This window comes from Carlito syrichta, unplaced genomic scaffold (genome assembly GCF_000164805.1).
Source record: "Carlito syrichta isolate Samal-C Ts95f unplaced genomic scaffold, Tarsius_syrichta-2.0.1 Scaffold81549, whole genome shotgun sequence".
In the NCBI taxonomy this organism is placed as follows: domain Eukaryota; kingdom Metazoa; phylum Chordata; class Mammalia; order Primates; family Tarsiidae; genus Carlito; species Carlito syrichta.
The window spans coordinates 695096-715008 of NW_007025645.1; the positions used below are offsets into that span (position 1 = coordinate 695096).

Below are 19913 nucleotides of genomic sequence, written 5' to 3' on the forward strand. Positions count from 1 at the left end.
CAGCGGTGGCCGGGAGCAGCCACTGCACTCCAGTCTGAGTGACAGAGTGAGACTCCAACTCAAAAAAAAAAAAAAAAATTGGGGCAACCCTTCGGGCCCCCTCCCACTGTGGAAGCTTCTCTGTTTTCTCAATAAATCCTGCTTTCTCAAAATAAAAATAAAAAAAGAATTTTTTAAAATTACAATTGAAAATAATAATAATACAACTATGAGTCTGTAATCTAGTGTTAAATTTTAGTATGTTTAAATGTGCATTTTTAATATATACATAATAATATAACATATAAACATATATTGTAAGTTGAGAATTAGCAATTTCCTACCACATTCATATATAATGGAATATCTGTGCTTAGAAACCTAAGATGGTTTAGAATATATAGCACTGACCTGCAATTTTTAAAGTTTTAACATTTTAAGATTTGAAGTAGTAATTCTTCGTCAGACAAAACTAATTTTCCCTGTAAGACAACACAACAAATCAGGATCAACTTCCCAGAAAGTCAAAGCAATTTCAAGACAGATATGCCCAACCAGTGTTGATAACAGCTTTGTTAAAAAACAACCTCCCTCTCCCCCCCAAAAGACATTTGTTAAAGGATCAATGTGTGAACTAAAGGCAGATATTATATACAAATGAGCTACTGTGTTGTACTGCTGTCCTCATTAGCATACAAAGATGCATTACCCTCACATTAAATAAAGACTCAGTGAGCAAAACACTGTAGCAAGCATCTGTTGGCTAATGACAAAAAAAAACCATGGACCCTCTGAGGCCAATTTCCATCCAGCTGTAGGCATGGAAGCAGTAAACACATGCACTGCCTTTCACTATCAACCCCTAAACAACCATGAAAAAGAAGCTCCTCAGCTATTCTGTGGCAAAGCACTCCAAGTATCAATCACAAATGTTAAACAAAACACTTAAAAAAAGTTAACTCCTTCAATCCAGGTGGGCCTTAAGAAAAAGTTAACTCCTTAAATCTAGGCAAGGGTTGAACTTGCTTATAGCCGGCAGAATGTGGTGGGGTGAATTGCAAGGCTACGTAAGGAAAAGCCATGCAGGATCTGGGCCTAGGTTTGGAGTGGTTGCTGTGTAGCTATAGTTGCCAGACAGAATTTGGTCCATGAAACTGGAGTGCTAATGTAACAAAAACCTAAAACATGTGGTACTGGTTTCAAGAAGAGATGGGGGAACAAGCTAGAAGGGCTTGCTGAACCTCACTAGCAAAAAGCCTGATGAGCCTGGTGGAGGCTACTGCAAAGACATTAAAGAAGAGTGAAAAGGTATCAGAAAGACCCTTGTTATAAAGTGGCAGAAGCAAAACACAGAAAATGTGGGTAAGGAACTATTACTTCTGCCTATGGTAATTTCCAAGCAGAATGTCCACAGTATCAATGGTTTCCTTTACATATTAGTATAAAATGCAGAAAGAGACAAGCTAGAAAAGAAAGTACTCATTTTCAAGCAGCTTCTTCCTCAAGAGAAACAGGTTAAAAAGTGGCCAGAGGTTATGTTGTGTGGGGTGAGGAGTGATTGACTCAAGCTCTTTGATGCCTAGGGCTCCCCAACTCTTGGCCTTGATAACAATGGGTCTGCTATAAACCTGGTCCTCCCCACACAAGCAGTGTCTGACAAAGCAAAGAATCAAGGGCCAAAGAATAAATGCAAAACAAGATACATTAGTCCATTTGGGATGCCATTCCAAAATACCATATATACCATAGACTGGATGACTTAAACAACAGAAACATATTTTCCTACAGTTCTAAAGGCCAAAGTCCAACAGCAGGTGACAGCATAGTAAAGTTCTGGGAAGGGCTTTTTGGCTTGCAGACAGCCACCTTCACACAGCAGGGAGAGAGGAAGAAGAAGCTCTCTGGTGTCGCTTATAAGGGCATTAATCCCACTGGCTCTCCTTCATGACCTCATCAAACACTAATTATCTCCCAAAGCCTCAACTCCAAGTATCATCACACTGGGGGTTGGGACTTCAACAAATGGGTTTGGGGGGATGCAAACATTCAGTTTATAACATCCATGTTTTTTTAAAAAGATGAAATTTGATTCTAACATGAAATCATGTGAAAAACCAATACCAGATGAATTAAAGAACATTAATGTCAAACAACTTTTTAAAACGTAGTGGAAAAGATGGTATCTTTTGACTTTGGAATAGGGAAATATTTTTTAAATAAGAAAAGATAAATTTGACTATATTATAACTAAAAATCATAGCTCATTTTAAAAATTCCTTAAGACAGTGAAAATACAAGCTATAAACTGGGAGACGATATTCATAATACACAAGACTTATAATGCATTATTACCAAGAATATATAAAGCAATAACACATCAAGGAAAAATATACAGCCAGAAAAATGGGCAAAAGACAACAAAGAAGCACTTCAAGCACCACACACACATACAATCAACAAATGTATTAAAAACTGCTCAGTATCACTGGGGATAAGAGAAATTCAAACAGCAAGACCACACTTGTCAGGAAAAAGAGTGAAAGGTTTTAAAGTAAACAAACAAACAAACAAAAGACTAGGGAATGTCCCCCACAGCTCGTGCATCCATTATCTCCATCTTTCAATTTTTCAATTCTTTAAGTTGTAGAAAACTGATACTAACGGGAATTATTCTTGTCTACAGAAAAGTAAATTAGTTGTGTCCATTGGAATGCAAATGATAGATAAATACCCAGTAGACAAATTAGTTTTGCATCTACGTATTTGAAAAATTTATTTCAGCATTCATTTACTACATATAAGTGAGTAGCTCTGTGAATTTTACTTTGAAATGGTTTTAACATCATACTAGTTTCCTCATTAATTAATGAGTTAAATACAATAATTGGCAAGTGTTCATTTTATATCTATAAGAGAGTCATAATTAAACCCTCGCTTAAAAATTATCATTTAACACCACAATTACAATTTTTGATGACAAAAAAAAATTTCTCATCAAATGAGCAATTAGAAAGGGTTTCTTTAACCCGAAGATAATGTAATTCTTCATGATGAAAGACTGAAAACTTTCCCCTAAGATCAGACACAAGACAAGAAGGTCTGCTCTCACCACTTCTATTCAGCATTGTGCTAAAGGTTTTAGCCAGGCAAGAAAAAAGCATAAGAGGTATTCCGATAGGAAAAGAAGAGGTAAAACTATCCCTATTCACAGATGACATAATATTACGTATTAAAAAGTCCCAAGTAACCTTAACGACTATTAGAATAAAAAAGTTCAGCAAGGCTGTGTGGCACAAAAATCAATTGTATCTTCTATATATTAGCAATGAATAATTTTAAATGAAAGTTAAAATAATTTCATTTATAATACTATAACAGATTTTTGACACAAGTACTGTAAGACTTAAGATATACACTGAAAGTCACAAAACATCATTGAAATAAATTAAAGAGGATCTAAATAAATGGAAAGATATCCTAAAATTCATATAGAAACGTAAGGGACCCAGAAGACCCAAAACAATATTGGATAAAGTTGGGAGAACTCACACTTCCAACTTTGAAAACTTACTACAATTAAGACAATATGGTACTAGCATAAAAACAGACCTCCCTCACCCCCCCAAAAAAGACAATCGAATAGAACTGAAAGTCCAGAAACAAACCCTTACATTTATGGCCAATTGGTATTCTTCAAGGCTGTCAAGATAATCCAATGGTCTGGGACAACAGGATATCCACAAACAAATGAACTTTAACCCCCCTACATCATACCATTTACAAAATTTAATTCAAAATGGTCATAGATCCAAATGTAAGAGTTAAAACACTAAAACTCTTAGAAGAAAATATGAATAATTCTTCAGGACCTTGAATTAGGCAATTGTTTCTCAAATACATTACCAAAAGCAACCAAAAAAATAGAAAAAATTTAAAACTATGGTGCTTAAAAGGACAATATCAAGAGAGTGAAAAGACAACCCACAGAAAGGGAGAAAATATTTGCAAAACATATATCTCGTAAGAGACTTGTATCCAGAAAAATATATATATATTTATATACAGGAGACCCTTGAACAACACAGGTTTGAACTGCATGGGTTCACTTATACGTGGATATTTTTCAACCAAACGCAGATGCAAAATGCAGTATTGGCAGAATGTGACACCTGCCTATATGGAGGGTCAACTTATTTTATACACGGATTTGGCAGGGCCGACTGCAGGACTTGAGCATGTGTGAATTTTGGTATATGCAGGGGACCTGAAACAAATCCCATTTATACTGAGGTACAACTTATTTATATTTAATGTAAATATATACAATATAAATATAATATTAAAATATGTGAAAGGACTAGAATGGATTTAATATACTCAATGAGCAGTCATTTTAACATTGCCTAAATCTCATCTTTTTCTAGCAGTTCACTTAACTTACCCTCTAATCACTAGCTAAGGGCAAAATCTGTTTCTCAGATGTAGCTGTTGATAATTATTTTACAATCCCCCTCCCCAGCTTGTTCTGTACTAATTAGTTTTTCTATTTCAAGCATTTACCTCTACCCATAAGACCTAGGTTAACCTAATCAGCCCTTCACGACCATCATGACACAGAAAGACCCTATCACCGAGGCAGCGATCATGTCACTAACCCACCCATCTGCCTGCTGTCCGTCACCTGACATCAGTACCTGCGCTTACCTGCCGCTTCGTGATGACATGGAGCAGACTACCACCCAACCACCTTAATGACCTGCTCCATCAAAGGGGAATGTTTAACACATTCAGCCTCACATAGCCATTCACCATTACTTTACTAAACTCTTGTATGGCCATGTGCTCTTTGGGCTATGGCCACTGCCATGTTTCCTAAGGTGTGGCCTCTCTTTGACCTCGGAGAGGTGACTCTACTCTTTCCCGCTTACGCTCGCTCACTTGCTCACTCACGCGCGCTCTCTCTCTCTCTCTCTCACACACACACACACAAATTCTTTTTTCCCTAAATAAACTATATTTTCTAATCTAACTTCTGTGCAATTCTTTGCATCTTTCACACGACACTGAATTGTGCACTAGACACCCACACCCATGAAAGGTCTGACCTAACATTCTGGAGTCCTCTGCTAGGAGTGGGACCTAATAGGATGACTATAGTTAATAATAATATATTATATAGTTTCAAATAGCTAGGAGAATATTGAATGATCCCAATAAAAGAAATGATAAACATTTGAGATGAGTATGCTAATTACCCTGAATTAATCACTATTAATTATATGCATCAAAACATCACTATGTGCCCCAAGAATATGAACAATTATTCACCAATTAAAAAATAAAATTTTCAAAAACATAATGGCCAACAAGGACAGGAAAAAATGTTCAACATCATTAGTCACTAGGAAATACAAATCAAAACTACAATATTCAATTTCACACCCACTGAGGCAGGTATAATAAACAAAACAAAACAAACCCAGGCAATAATAAGTACTGGCAAGGTTATGGAGAAATTGGAACCCTCATATATTGCTGTCAGGAATAGAAAATGGTGTGATCTCTTTAGAAAATACTTTGGCAATTCCACAAAATGTTAAACATGGAGTTCCTAAATTACTGAGCAATTGTGCTCTTAGGTATATACTCAAGAGAAATGAAAACATATGTCCATACACAAACTTATTCACAAACAATGTTCACAGCAGACTTTTCATATTAGCCAAAAGGTAGAAATGACTCAAATGTCCAACAACTGCTGAACGAATAAAATATGGCACATAGATATTGAGAAGTCTAGCTCCTGGCCAAAATATCCTGCATGTGACTTATTTCAGTATGATGATGAACAATTACAAAGGCTGAACCTAGCAGGCCTCACAGGGGAAAGCTGCCCTTCCCACACCAAACGGGTGCACAGCCAGCACACCACAGTGTTGGAAATGAGCTGCAGTCAAGACCCAGCTACCCCTGGCTGGCCAAGCTCTTCACAGAGCTGGATTCCTTGCCCAGAAGTCTCTAAGGTTTGGCCTCTCTTTGACCTCGGAGAGGTGGCCTTCAGTTGAGACCTTTCTTCAGATACCTCCAGAGAGGCCTTCTCAATAGGAAGGAAACACTGAACACACTTTTCTTGACACTGACAGAGTACTTGCCTCTCCTAGCCCTTGCACCTTGTCCTCCTACCATAGATCCATAAAATCGGGGGAAATCTTTTATTGGGGGCTACCTCAGCATTAAGATAAACCCTACCTCTGTGCTGATCCACAGGACAGAAGGGAGCCTTCGTTTTCTGAGGTTTAGCCTCTTGCTTATCCTAATTCAGTAAGTAACTAAAGCCTTGACGGTTACTTTTATTTTGGTTTGTTACCTTTAATCAGTTACCCAGACCACTGGAAGCTCAGCTCAGCTCTCTCCAGCTCTGCTCCTGACAACAATGGAATATTACTCAGTCATAAAAAGGAATAAGGTACTGACACATGCTGCAACATGAATAAGCCTTTACAACTTCATGCTAAGTGTAATACATTAGTCACAGAAGACCTTATACCGTACAATTCTATTTACATGAAACGCCCAGAATAGGCAGCAAGTAAATCAGTAGCTAACAGAGACTGAGGGGAGGGAGGAATGAGTAGTGACTGTTAATGAGTACTCTCGTGAACGATGGAAATACTCCAAGATTAGACTGTGGTGATGGTTGCACATCTCTATAAACATAATAAAAACTATTGAATTGTACACTTTAAATGGGTCAATGTTATGGCCTGTAAGTTATTTCTCAATTAAAGTATATGATATGAATATACAATGTTAGTTCATATCATCTTTAGAGCACTAGTGAGACAGAAAAATGGGTAAAGAACAGATTCTACTGCTCTGTAAAGGAGTTTGTACAATATCCTTACACAAGTAGAAATATTGAAGGATTCTGAGTAGTAGACTGACATGTTGACATTTTTGGGTTTTTGGTTTTGTTTTTTAAAAAACTTGTTGATGATGAGAATGGCTTAGAGAGCAGCTGGACTGAAGGTGGAAAGACCAGATGAGAGACTTACAATGATACCTTTAAAAAATTAAAAAATGAAGAGGACTTGAGTCAAGATAGGTAAGAAAAGAGAAAGAACTATGATCCTACCTTGAGAGTGGAATGCTATCTATTAAAGCTTTCTTTTTCTTTCTTTCTTTTTTTTTTGAGTTGGGGTCTTATTCTGTCACCCAGGTTGGAGTGTAGCAGCACAATCACGGTTCACCACAGCCTTGACCTCTGTTTCCTGAGTAGTTGGGATTACAGGTGTGTACCACCACACCTGGCTTATTTTTATTTTTTTTAATTTATTTACTTGTAGAGATGAGGTCTCACCATGTTGCCCAGGCTGGTCTTGAACTCCTGGGCTCAAACAATCCTCCCATCTCAGCTTCCTAAAGTGCTGGGATTGCAGGTGGGAGCCACTGCACCTGGCCATCTATTAAAGCTTTCTATAAAAGGGAAGCTTTCTATAGACACCAACAACTAATATGCTGGTGGATTTGTCCTTATTACATAAGCCCCCAAACAGAAAGAACTACTGAAAATAATCAAGTCTAAGAGAGTAGTGTGGTAGAAAACTCTTAATGACTGGTCTACTAAAATAGTTAACAGTTGTTTTAATCTATGACTTAAGTGATCGAGGATTTGTCTTCAAGAATATGAAGTTATGATGCCAGTGTTTCTGGTGTGTGACAGAGAACAGCAGAATGAATTGCATCTCTGAGTATAAAAGATAAGAAAAAATTCACTCAAAAGTTTTATTGCTAGAACAAGCTTCACTTTTTTCAAATGTCCTACAAACTAAAAGCAAGCATATGATATATGTAGCATGATAATAAATATTTGTTTCTTATTAAAACACTCAAAAGAAGCAATATTTGGTATTGCCTTAAATTTTTCAGAAACAATTCTCATTACAAAATATATTTTAAAAGGCAAATGCATTCATCAATTGTCTTACCTTTGATTTTCAGATAAACCACAAAAAGTCTACAGCATAAGTTCCAGTTTAGGCAGACATCTGAGTTGAAAAAGAAAAGAAAAGGCATGGTCAATATGAGTAAAACTGAGCAGGAAATTTAATTCTTTCAGCAGGAATACCCTTACTTGGTCATTTATCCCCTAAATCTGTGTGTTCAAGTTTTTCTTTGTTAATCTGTAGAATGCCAAGAATTAAGAAACTTCCACTGGACTTTCTATTGTCAATTATTATTTAATGTTGATGACATTTCTTGAAATTAAAAGCTTCTCAGCCGGGCTTGGTGGCTCAGCCTGTAATCCCGCACCTTTGGGAGGACTGCCTGAGCCCGCGGGTTCGAGACTCACCTGGACAGCGAGACCTCATCTCTACAATAAATCAAAAAAATCAGCCGGGCGTGGTAGCGCATGCCTGTAATTCTGGCTACTTGGAAGGCTGAGGCGGAAGGATAGCCGGAGCCCAGCAGGTCGAGGCTGCGGTGGCCGGGAGCGGCCACTGCACTCCAGTCTGGGCAACAGAGTGAGACTCCAACTCAAAAAAAAAAAAAAAAAAAGCTTCTCAAAACTTATATATACTACATAACAGGAGAAAAAAAATCAATTTCCTTCACTGGCTCAATTCTTCATAAGAAAAGTATTTTCTAAACTTTATACTCCCTATAATATCACCATTATTACTGTCCATCCTCACAGAAAATACAAAATTTAAAAATCTGCAATGTAAAAGTCAACCAATAGCACATGTGTATAAAGACTAAGTAAAAGAGAAAATTAAATAAAACAAATGTCTAATAAATATGAAAAATGTTTCGCTACATTGGCAAAGAAAATCAAATTAAAATGAGTACCACCTTTAATCAATGAAATGAGAATTGTTTTTCAAATTAGATGAGTCATTAGTGCTGTTCCAGTTCTCCTCCTTACCAGACTCATGACACAATTGCACCTCATTGTCCTCTTTAAATTTAAGTGTGGCTATGTGACTTGCTCTAGCCACTGAAATGTGCACTGATGTCACATAATTACTTCTAGGCATAAGCTTTAGGAACCAGTACACAACTGAAAGATCCACCCACTATTCCAGTCATTATGGAGTTCACTAAATGGCACTGAAGAGGAAAAAAAAAGCCCTGCTAATATAGGTCAGACATCTAACATGAGCAAGAAATAAACTTTGCTGCATTAAATCACTGATGTTTTGGAGAAATATTACAACAATATAATCTAGGCTACACTAACAGTTACAAGTGATAATGTAATATAATAGTACGTATTATAATAACAGAATATAACTGGCATCTCTGCACAGTGTTCATGGGACTGTACATTGATAAAGTCTTTCTAGAAAGCAATTTTGCAGTATTTGCAATAAGAGACTTAAGTTCAATTCCTCTGATCCAGTAATTTCTCCGCTAGCAATCGGTCCTAAATAATCAAAAATTCAAACACAGCCGGGCTCGGTGGCTCAGCCTGTGATCCTGCGCCTTTGGGAGGCTGAGGTGAGTGGATTACCTGAGCCCGTGGGTTCGAGACCCGCCTGGGCAGGCGAGACCTCATCTCTACAATAAAATCAAAAATTAGCTGGGCGTGGTAGTGCGCGCCTGTAATTCCGACCACTTGGAAGGCTGAGGCAAAGGATCACCGGAGTGGCCGGAAGCGGCCACTGCACTCCAGTCTGGGCGACAGAGTGAGACTCCAACTCAAAAAAAAAAATTCAAACACATTTATATGATAGTTCTTTTGTGACTGTAAAGAGTAGAAACAAACTAAACATACAAATGATTTGTTAAGTTAGAATATTAAGCAATCATTAAAATTATGTATCAGGCCAGATGCAGTAACTCATGACTGTAATCTGAGCACTCTGAGAGGCCCAGGCAGGAGGATCGCTTGAGCCCAGGAATTTGAGATCTGCCTGGGCAACATAGCGAGACCTCATCTCTACAAAAAAATCAAAAAATTAGCCAGATTGAGTGGTGTGCACATGTAGTCCCAGTTGCCCAGGAGGCAGAGGAAAGAGGATTGCCTGAGCCCAGGAGTTTGAGGCTATGATAAGCCGTGATCAGGCCACTGCAATCCAGCCTGGGTAAAACAGTGAGACCCTGACTCAAAAAATAAAATTATTTATCAAAGATGACTAAAGACTAATAGGGGAAATTATGTAAAGAGCATACATTGGAACTCTCTGTATTCTCTGCTCAATTTTTTCATGTATGCAATTTTAGAATAGGAAAAACTACTACAGTGGCAAAAAGCAGATGTGTTATCACAGGAGTCAAAGGCCGTATGAAGGAATAGACCACAAAAGAGCTTAAACAAAGCTTTAAGAGTGATTGAAATGCTTTATATCTCGACTATGGTGGTTGCCAACAGGATGTATATATTAGTCAAAACCCATCCAACTATTCTGCACATAAATCATCTTACTAAAGTTGATTTTAAAAGTAAAATAAAAATGCTTAATGACAAGAAAATGCTCATCTACTGATTAATTTGAATAATGTAAAACACATACATCTGCACAGAAAAAACTAGAAATACAATGTTAACAGGACTTCACTTTGCATAAGGATTATATAGGCACTTTTAATTTTTCCATAGGCTCTATGCTTTCAAAACTCGAAATAAGTATTTTAATGTTTATTTGGTGGTATTTTATTGAGAACCAGAACTTGAAACCTAGAATAAACTTCAGGTTTTAAGAATTTACTCATTCAATATTTATTGCATGCCTCTGTGTACAAAACAGCATCCTAAGTAGTAGAAAGACACTTCCACACTGGGTGTGTTTCCTCCAAGATTTAGCTAGATGTGCCTTTTAAGTGATCACTGTAGCCAATGAATAGGCAAGCACCAACAATCATCTGCAAATCACATCTGTTTATAATCCTTTTTTTTTTTTTGAGTCAGGGTCTTACTCTGTCACCCAGGCCGGAGTGTAGTGACATGATCACAGCTCACTGCAGCCTCAACTTCCTAAGCTCAGGCAATCTTTCTGCCTCAGCCTCCTGAGTAGCTGGGACTATAGGCGTGCACTACCACTTCCAGCTAATTTTTTGAATTTTTTGTAGAGATGAGGTCTCACCATGTCGCCCAAGTTGATCTCGAGCTCCTAGATTCAAGCAATTCACTGACCTCGGTTGTTTATAATCTTTACACTGGCAAAAGACAGGTAGTTTATGACTATTTGTAAGAACTGTTTGCATTAATAATTATTTGTTTACCTAATCTTTCTGAAAATAAGCTTAAAATTTCTACAGTGTTTAATACTGAATATGTGCCACATATGTTGAATGTACAACGTGTGAATGTGTTTATAAGAGTTATGTGTTAATAACTATTCATTTAAAAATTTTATGAATTTTGAGCACATATTTACTTAAAGGATTAAAAGATTTTACAACTGTAAAAATGGCTGAAGTATTTTAAATGCTAAGAAATTACAGAAAAGTATAGATGAAACACAGAAAGCAATAAATATGACTATGAATACAGAACATTAAGCAAAGAAAAGAACCAGAAGATTAATCAAATAGAAAAATCAGATATATAATTAACAAATTGTAATCAACAAGGAAGGGTATAGCACAAAAATAGGTGTTCTGTGTTCAGCAGCAAGTATAGCAGTCAACATATTAAACTAACTTCTTATGAGAGAAAAATATGAAGTACCGAATATTGCGAAAAATACGTGTGAAGCAAAAACAAGAAAGAAAATATAGAAGAATCTAACCTAGAAGTGATTTTAAAGCAGTGAAGACTGAGATTGAATCACCATGTTTAATTACAACTGTATAATATATCGCTATCTCAAGTCTAATATTTGGACTTACTTGATATATTCAAAAAGTATAAAGTTGTTAATTTATAATAAAATAGAGATAAAGCACATAATTTATACTAATAACCACTAAGAAGTGCTAAAATAATGTGCTCATCAGATTACAGATAGTAAAGATGAATAAAATAGTCCCAGACATCAGGGAATTTTCATGGCACTTAGAAATTGAGAATGAAATCTAAAACAAAATTATCAAGACCACAGGAAAGCGAATGGAGCATTCTCAATAAGTATTAGTATCTCAACCCATAAAAATATAACCTATGAATAGGAAAGGAAAATACAGGTAGATGGGAAAACACTATCACCATCTGGTCTGATTTTCTTTTTTTCTTTTCCTTTTTTTTTTTGAGTCAGGGTCTTATTCTGTTGCCCAGCCCACACCCATTGCTCACCATAGCCTCAACCTCCTGGACTCAGGTAATCTGTCCACCACAGCCTCCCAAGTAGCCAGGGCTACAGACACACACCACCACACCTGGCTAACTTTTTGTAGAGACGAGGTCTCACTATGATGCCTACGCTGGTCTCAAACTCCTGGGCTCAAGCAATCCTTCGGCCTTAGCCTTTCAAAGTGCTGGGATTACAGGCATGAGCCACCGCACCCACCCTGGTCTGGTTTCTAAATTCTAAAAACCTTAAATTCAGTAACATGTGCCCCAATCAACTATATCAGTGGTGAAACTACAGCCTGGGGGCCAAATCCAGACCATGGCCTTTTTGTCTGGCCCAGGTTTCATATTTTTAACAGGTTGTAAACAAAAGAATATGTAACAGAGGCAGTATGATGGTACAACGCTTAAAATATTTACTATCCAGGCCGGGCTCGGTGGCTCAGCCTGTAATCCCGCACTTTGGGAAGCCGAGGTGAGTGGATTGCCTGAGCCCACGGGTTCAAGACCCGCCCAGGCAACTTGGTGAGACCTCATCTCTACAATAAATCAAAAAATTAGCCGGGCGTGGTAGCGCGCGCCTATAGTTCCAGCTAATTGGAAGGCTGAGGTGGAAGGATCACCAGAGCCCAGCAGGTCGAGGTTGCAGTGGCTGGGAGCAGCCACTGCACTCCAGTCTGGGTGGCAGAGTGAGACTCCAATTTAAAAAAAAAAAATTAAATAAATAAATAAATATCAAAAAAAATTTAAATAAATAAATATTTACTACCTGGCCATTTACAGAAAATGTTTGATCTCTAAACTAAATAATTCACAAATAGATGAAACAGGTCTTAGTGGTGGCTCTCATCCAGAGATATAAAGTGTGTTATGGCATCAGTATATTAGGGCTGGAAGGAGGCGCTGAGACCATCTTTCCTCCGTGTCACATTACGAAGGAGTAACTATGACCCAGAAGTTCCAGTATGCCAGGTCTAATGTCTCCCAGGTCCAATTATAGTCCATCACAACATTGGTTCCCTTTTCCTTCAGTGAAGTAATCTGGAAATAAAAGAGCGGTACAATAGAATAAATGCACTGCCCTCTACTCTACCCTGAGGCTTTCCTAAGCACAGTTAATCAACTAAGCAAACTGAGGTGCAGATACCTTCCTATTTGGCCAACTCAGCATCAATAGTTACTTTCTATTTTCCCAGTTTCATCTCCCTCTACTCTACTTACATATTCTCCAAACTAAGCAAATCAACCTACTTAGCATTCCTGAAGAAGCATCTTGTTCTTTTGGTTTTAAGAACCTTGGTTTCTGCAATTTCTCTCATGGACCAGTTCTCCCTTGTCCACCTAACCAAATTCTTAACATCCTTCACGGCCCAATTTAACATCCATGATACCTTCAAGCTTATGACCCAATAGGAAACACAGCTAAGGTACACACAGAAGAAGTAAAAAAAAAAAATCCTGAAAGCTGTAATGAACAAAATATACAATTCCAAGGAATAAGATGTCACCTCTGTGGAAAATGTTCAGGCAATGATTTGGGAAAGTCTTTGAGTAAGATGTATAAGGACAGAGAGAAGAGAAGAAAAAGTGGCATTCCAGGCAGCGGAAATGGAAGGAGCAAAGGTGCAAGAGGGACAACCTGTTATGGCACGGATTCTCACCATCTTTGTGTTTCTCTAGATTTTGGCTCTGATAGAGTGATGGCATAAAGAATGCCCTTAAACTCTGAAGTCCGCTGCCCCACATGATATTGAATAAAAAATTACCACAAAAACATAGATTGATGCTAATCAGGTGATTGATATTCAAAATTGACAGTCTACTCCTGTATAAGTTTTCAGATAGCTTTTGGACACACCTGCACAATCAAATATTAACTCTGTTCATTTAAGGCTAAAGTCTATTATTTTCATAACTTTAAACATACCAAAAGATTGTTTGATTATTTTGGTTTCCTCTTCACTGGGTAATTTTATTCTATGGATAGCAACCTTTGATATCTGTTTATTCCAAACCTAGGGCCTTGTAGATGTCTCTAAATACTTGTTGGATTAATAATATTGGAATATGATACACTTTTCACTGGAAATATTCCTTTAATTATTCAGAGTAATAGAAAGTAGAGAGAAGATAGGTGTTGTAAAAGTGAAGCCATCAAAAAACAATTATTTCAAAACCGTCTTTGAAGCAAATAACCTGTTCGTAAGTAACTCAAATCTTTTATTAAAGCCTTTGTTATAACACTACACACACACCACCACCACCGCCAAGGCTAAATATATTTACTAAATAATGTTTACTAAATATAGTTTGAGAGAGAAAAATCATATAATATGATAATCAGAAAAATGCCACTTGTTTGCCTTTGTATTCCACATAATTTCTAGCACATAGTAGGTGCTTTCAATCATTCATTGAGTTGAACAGTCATGAGAAATATTTTCTCTGCTTCCCATATGACTTCACTATATTTCAAAGGTGTGAGTCATCGACTCTGGCAATAAATAAAAGCAGAACTTATACCACTTCAAAAGCTTGCCATATTTCAAGAGCTCTCTGAAATGAGAAGAGATTTCCATAGATGTGTTCCCTAATTACACAAGAAGATGTATTGTTTCACTGCTGTCGATTTGCTATATTTAGATGGCTCTGAATTGAATTATTCGAGCATGTACAAATATAACCTTGAAGGGGTCCACATACTTGCTTCTGACAGTCTGGATATAAAAGCCACTATTCAGATAAAAGATGACAGGCAACAGGAACCTGACAGGCCGGTAATTTACTGCATTTTCTGCACATTTGAGTTCATAGGCCTCCATAGCCATTAAGCAAAATTAGTTTCATGATGTCAGCCAAAAAGCCTCATGGGCAACAGTTTTATGTCATTAAAAAAACTACCATCCTCAATCTGTTTGAATCTGTGTTTGCTCATTAGGAGTCTCCCATTGAATCGGGAGCAAGGCTTTAATTGCATTCTTGCTCTACCAATGCTTAGTATAGTCCTGAACTAGAACAAAGTCCTGTTCTCCCTTCTCTCTCCATGTCTAAAATAACTTATAGTTGAAGAAACTAAGTATCAGACAGCCTACTAGTTCTCTACCAAAAGTGAAGCAATTTCAAAAGTATAAATGTGATCTTAATATATAGTTATCCACCTTAGAAAGCAAGTGTCAGAGAAAGATTTCATCTTCTGCTGCTCCCAGTGGTTCATCTCTGAATTCACTATGCTCTCTCATACCCCTACGCCTTCGCAAATGTTATTTTCCTCTCTGCTTGTTTACAATCTTCTCTCAAACCTGTCTGGCAAATTTCTACTCATTATAGAAGTCTTACCTAATTTTCTCAGTAAAGACTCACATAATCCTTCCCCTATGCACCTTTTACATACTTACATTAAGTACTTCTCAAAATGGTTATAACTCTGTCTCTTACGATCAGAGAACCATAAGCTCTCTGTTGGCAATGACTGGACACTTCTTGGCAGAGCTGATATTCAGCTGGTACACAGTATAACCAGCTGAATTACCAGGCTTCAGGTTTATACTGAAGTACTGAATACTTCTGGTAATGTAGTCTCATGAAGCATTACTGCCCCAAAAGCAAGCAGCCCTAAGGAGCATGCGAATGGCCCAATCTCATGACCACCACAACCCAGAAGCTGCAGCAGGAAAGTCAGACACAGCACAAAGGATGGAGGGGTCCTTCAAGACCCTGAACCAATACTACAGCCACACTGATTGATTGGTGCCTGTGTTGTACTGACTGGTATTTAACTTTGAATATCACTCCTGCCTCTTTGTAGCCAAAGCAAAGGACACTGCCTAGCTATAGCAGACCTTTAATTCTTTGTCAAAATAATAAATGAAGACATACAAGTCCTATCATGGCTCAAGGTCAATGGGCATGCTGTCAAAACTCTTCAGACAATGATCAGATTGACAAGAAAAATCCAAGTCCTTAAGTTCTAAAAAGGAAAAGTGGGTCAAGTCTGCCTATTCTATGTTTGCCTTCAGGGTCTGAAAAAAGAAATGCTTCATTTCATTTTTGTGGGGGAAAACCTTCAGTGTGATATCTCACTGAGTAAGTTTTAAAAAATGTTTTAAAATGAAGTTTAAAAACAGTCTTTATAAAATAAGTCTCCATAACAATATTACCAACAATGATCACTAAACTCTCATTAGTGTCTTGGACAGGAACACAGGTATCACTAAAGAACACCAGTGATTAATTCAAATAGAGAGGAAAAGGCAAGAATGAGCAGAGTCAGTTAATTATAAATGGCATATCTAATTAAAGATTTTGCTAGGGGCTTCAGATACTTCTAATTAGTTTTACTTGGTATATTAATTATAAACAGAACACCATGAGAGAATTTTCTAATCACAGGAATTTACTGCGAATGTAAAAATTCATTTAAGTTATCATTATAATTTAATAATTAAATGTTCAATAATGTATGATAATTATTTTGAAAGTCATCAATAAAATATATATCACATTAAGTTACTCAGAATATCACTAAGGTGGTAACAAACTCGTTAAAAACTTCACAAGGGAGTGAGGTGTAGCTGAGAGAAGGATGAACATGTAGCTTTAAAACTGAGAATCTTGAATTTATAAGTGGCAATATAAAAATCCTTTTAGGCTGCTTACTTTCTTTTTTTTTTTTTTTTTTGAGTTGGAGTCTCACTCTGTCGCCCAGACTGGAGTGCAGTGGCCACTCCACCGCAGCCTCGACCTGCTGGTCTCTTGCCGGCCACCGCAGCCTCGACCTGCTGGTCTCCGGCAATCCTTCTGCCTCAGCCTTCCGAGTAGCCGGAATTACAGGCGCGTGCTACCATGCTGAGCACATTTTTTATTTTATTGTAGAGATGAAGTCTTGCCTTCCCAGGTGGGTCTCGAACCCGCGGGCTCAGGCAATCCACTCACCTCAGCCTCCCAAAGGCGCAGGATTACAGGCTGAGCCATCGAGCCCAGCTTGCTTACTTTCTAGTAGAAAAATCATCTATCACTCATGCTGTAGGGAGTTTGAGAGAGTCACAAGATTAAAATGTTAAAAACAATGATGGAAGAAGGAAAACTAGAAGCAAGAGAAACTTATTTAATTTCAATAGTGTCCCATTATTTTAATGTCAATCTTTAGTAAAACAGTGCTGTGCTATATACTACGCTAATAAAAAATTCTAGAAGGTGACAAAATCTTAAACAAGAAGCATAATGTGTTTATTTAGGACAAATTAAGGAAGACCATCCTGATTTTTTTGTATTTACTAAATTAGAGACTTAGCAGAGAGGAGAAAAATAAAAACCATAATATATTTTAATTTTGATAAAAGATTTTAAAGTCTCACTAGTCTTAATTTAAAACAATCATGCAAATTATCTTGGTTATTAGCACTAACATATGAATTTAAGCCAAACACATATACAAAGAAAAGGTGAGTAATAGTAACAGCAGCTACCATTTACTGAATATCTATATACTGTGCCAAACAGAATGCAAGGTGCTTTACACAAGTTAATTTTCACAACCACCTTGCTATGCAGATACTGCTATCATACCTACCTTCCTGATGACCAGTTAATACTAGAAATAACCATGCCAAGGTCAGCTAGTTAAGTGGCAAATATTCAAACCCATAGTTCCCTAATCCACAGCCCCTATGCTGGCTGCTGCACCCCACTAACTGGCCAGATGGTCTCAATGGAAATATAGTAGGCCAAGTTAGCACTGAAGTTCTGGAGTGTATTTGCTGTTCTAGATGGATGAGATTAAGGCTATGATCCACTAACCGGATGAGTGTAACCATCTGAGTATCTAAGGAAAACAACATAATTTACTAATTATATTTCTGACTCTGATTTGGGAAATCAAGGATGTGCTAGTTAGCTTAAGGGCTGTCACAAAATTGTATCTTCATTGAACTCACTTTGATCTAAATTATTTTAAAAATGACTAAAACTTAAATGCAGAAGTAGGAGAATTCCATCAGGCCAGATATAAGTTAAAATGGAATGATAAAAATAAATGAGAGTTTGACTAAAAGAAAAATACTGGAAAAAATATTTCTCCAACTTTTGTGAACACCTGTAACAAAAAAAGAAAACTTATTGTTCATTTAAAAAGTCAGGTATTTTAAAAGTATCCCTTCCAAATAAATGAGCATAAATAAATTGATATGTAAAAAACTCATTGCACACCTAAAAACAACACATAACAAGTGTTTTAAAAACAAGTTAATGACTTGGGTAAATGTAGATGAAAAGTGAAAATGGGAAAGAAAGGGAAAATAAGGGAAGAGTCAACCTTTCTCCAAGATCCTTCTCATGTAAAGAGCACCTGCTCTTATACTCCCCCAGAAAATTGGGGGGGGGAAAGAGTACCTGTCCTTGAAGGTATTTACCAAAAACAGTCCTTCAGAATCTACCTTCCATGGGAGAAATCTCAGGTTGTGGCCAAAGAAATATTACTTCTCTCTTAGAAGGTCCAGCATTGAAAATAACAGCCTCCCTTATCCCGAGCAGCTGCTTTCTGGAAATATTTTCAATTGCTCTACATCCCATGGCATATTTCGAGGAGTAGCCTTTCTTCTTCTATCACTTTTCTAAACTGAATTTTACTTATTGTTTAATCAGCATAATGAAAAATTTTAACAATTTATGATACACAGGAACCCAGACACAATCAGGGTATTTTATAATGTAAATATAATTCTCATTTTCAAAGCACAGGCATCCTTCACAAAGATGGAGCCATTTGAAAAGATTTTTTAAGGTTTTTCACATGAGTTATTTTCGACTTCTTTTTTTATTTCAAAGAAATCAGGCCTTTAACAAAAAACATATTACAGTCACACATTGTTTAACAACAGGGATACGTTCTGAGAAATGTCTCTTTAGGCGATTTCATCCTTGTGCAAACATCATAGAGTGTACTTACACAAGCCTAGATGGCATAGCCGACTACACCTTCAGGCTATATGACATAGCTCATTGCTCCTAGGCTATAAGCCTATGCAGCATGTTACAGTACTGAACACCATAGACAATTGCAACACAATGCTAAGTATTTGTGTATGTAAACATAGAAATGGTACAGTAAAAATACAATATCATAATTTTATGGACCACCTCCATGTATGCAGTCCTCATTGACCAAAACTTCATTATGCTGTGAATGATTGCATTTTCAACTTTCTTGTTTGTAAATGCCTGGAATAACCTCCTGCATCTCATCTACCATGCCCCTGCAGATTCAGAAACCACCTTACAGTCCAACTCTTTTACTTGACTGACTTACTGAGCTTGAACAGGTAAAGACCACATGTGGTATATTTTATTCTAGTGCAATGATACCTATAAAACTGGACAAATTGAGACCAACTCTCCCCATTATACCAAACAACTAGCCTATAATTTGAATATGCCATTATTTTACATACGAATTTAAAAATAAAAATATGTCTGCCATCATGTTTATTAAAACTATAAGCGTCTACGAACTGCATTGATTCTGTATAGCAATACAATACTCTATCCCATAAAAACAAAGCAAGCAAGCAATTTGTAATTCTTATTTCACTTGTGAAAAGGCCAGCCATCTAACAGTTTTATGAAGCATCTTATTTCTTTAGCAAACTATCAAAAGATGATCTCCCTTTCTTTAACATATATGGACAGTGTAAATCATAAG

At 37.0% G+C, this 19913-nt stretch overlaps 1 protein-coding gene across 1 annotated transcript in view; it reads right to left on the reverse strand.

Moving 5' to 3' along the window:
- Positions 1–19913, reverse strand: part of PEAK1 (pseudopodium enriched atypical kinase 1) — a 280456-nt gene that overhangs the window by 227548 nt on the left and 32995 nt on the right. The window contains exons 2-3 of the mRNA XM_021711072.1: positions 7968–8027; positions 6347–6397 (exon numbers count right to left, since the gene is read on the reverse strand). The gene's annotated coding sequence lies outside the window, so the exon portion shown is untranslated. The remainder of the gene's footprint in view (positions 1–6346; positions 6398–7967; positions 8028–19913) is intronic.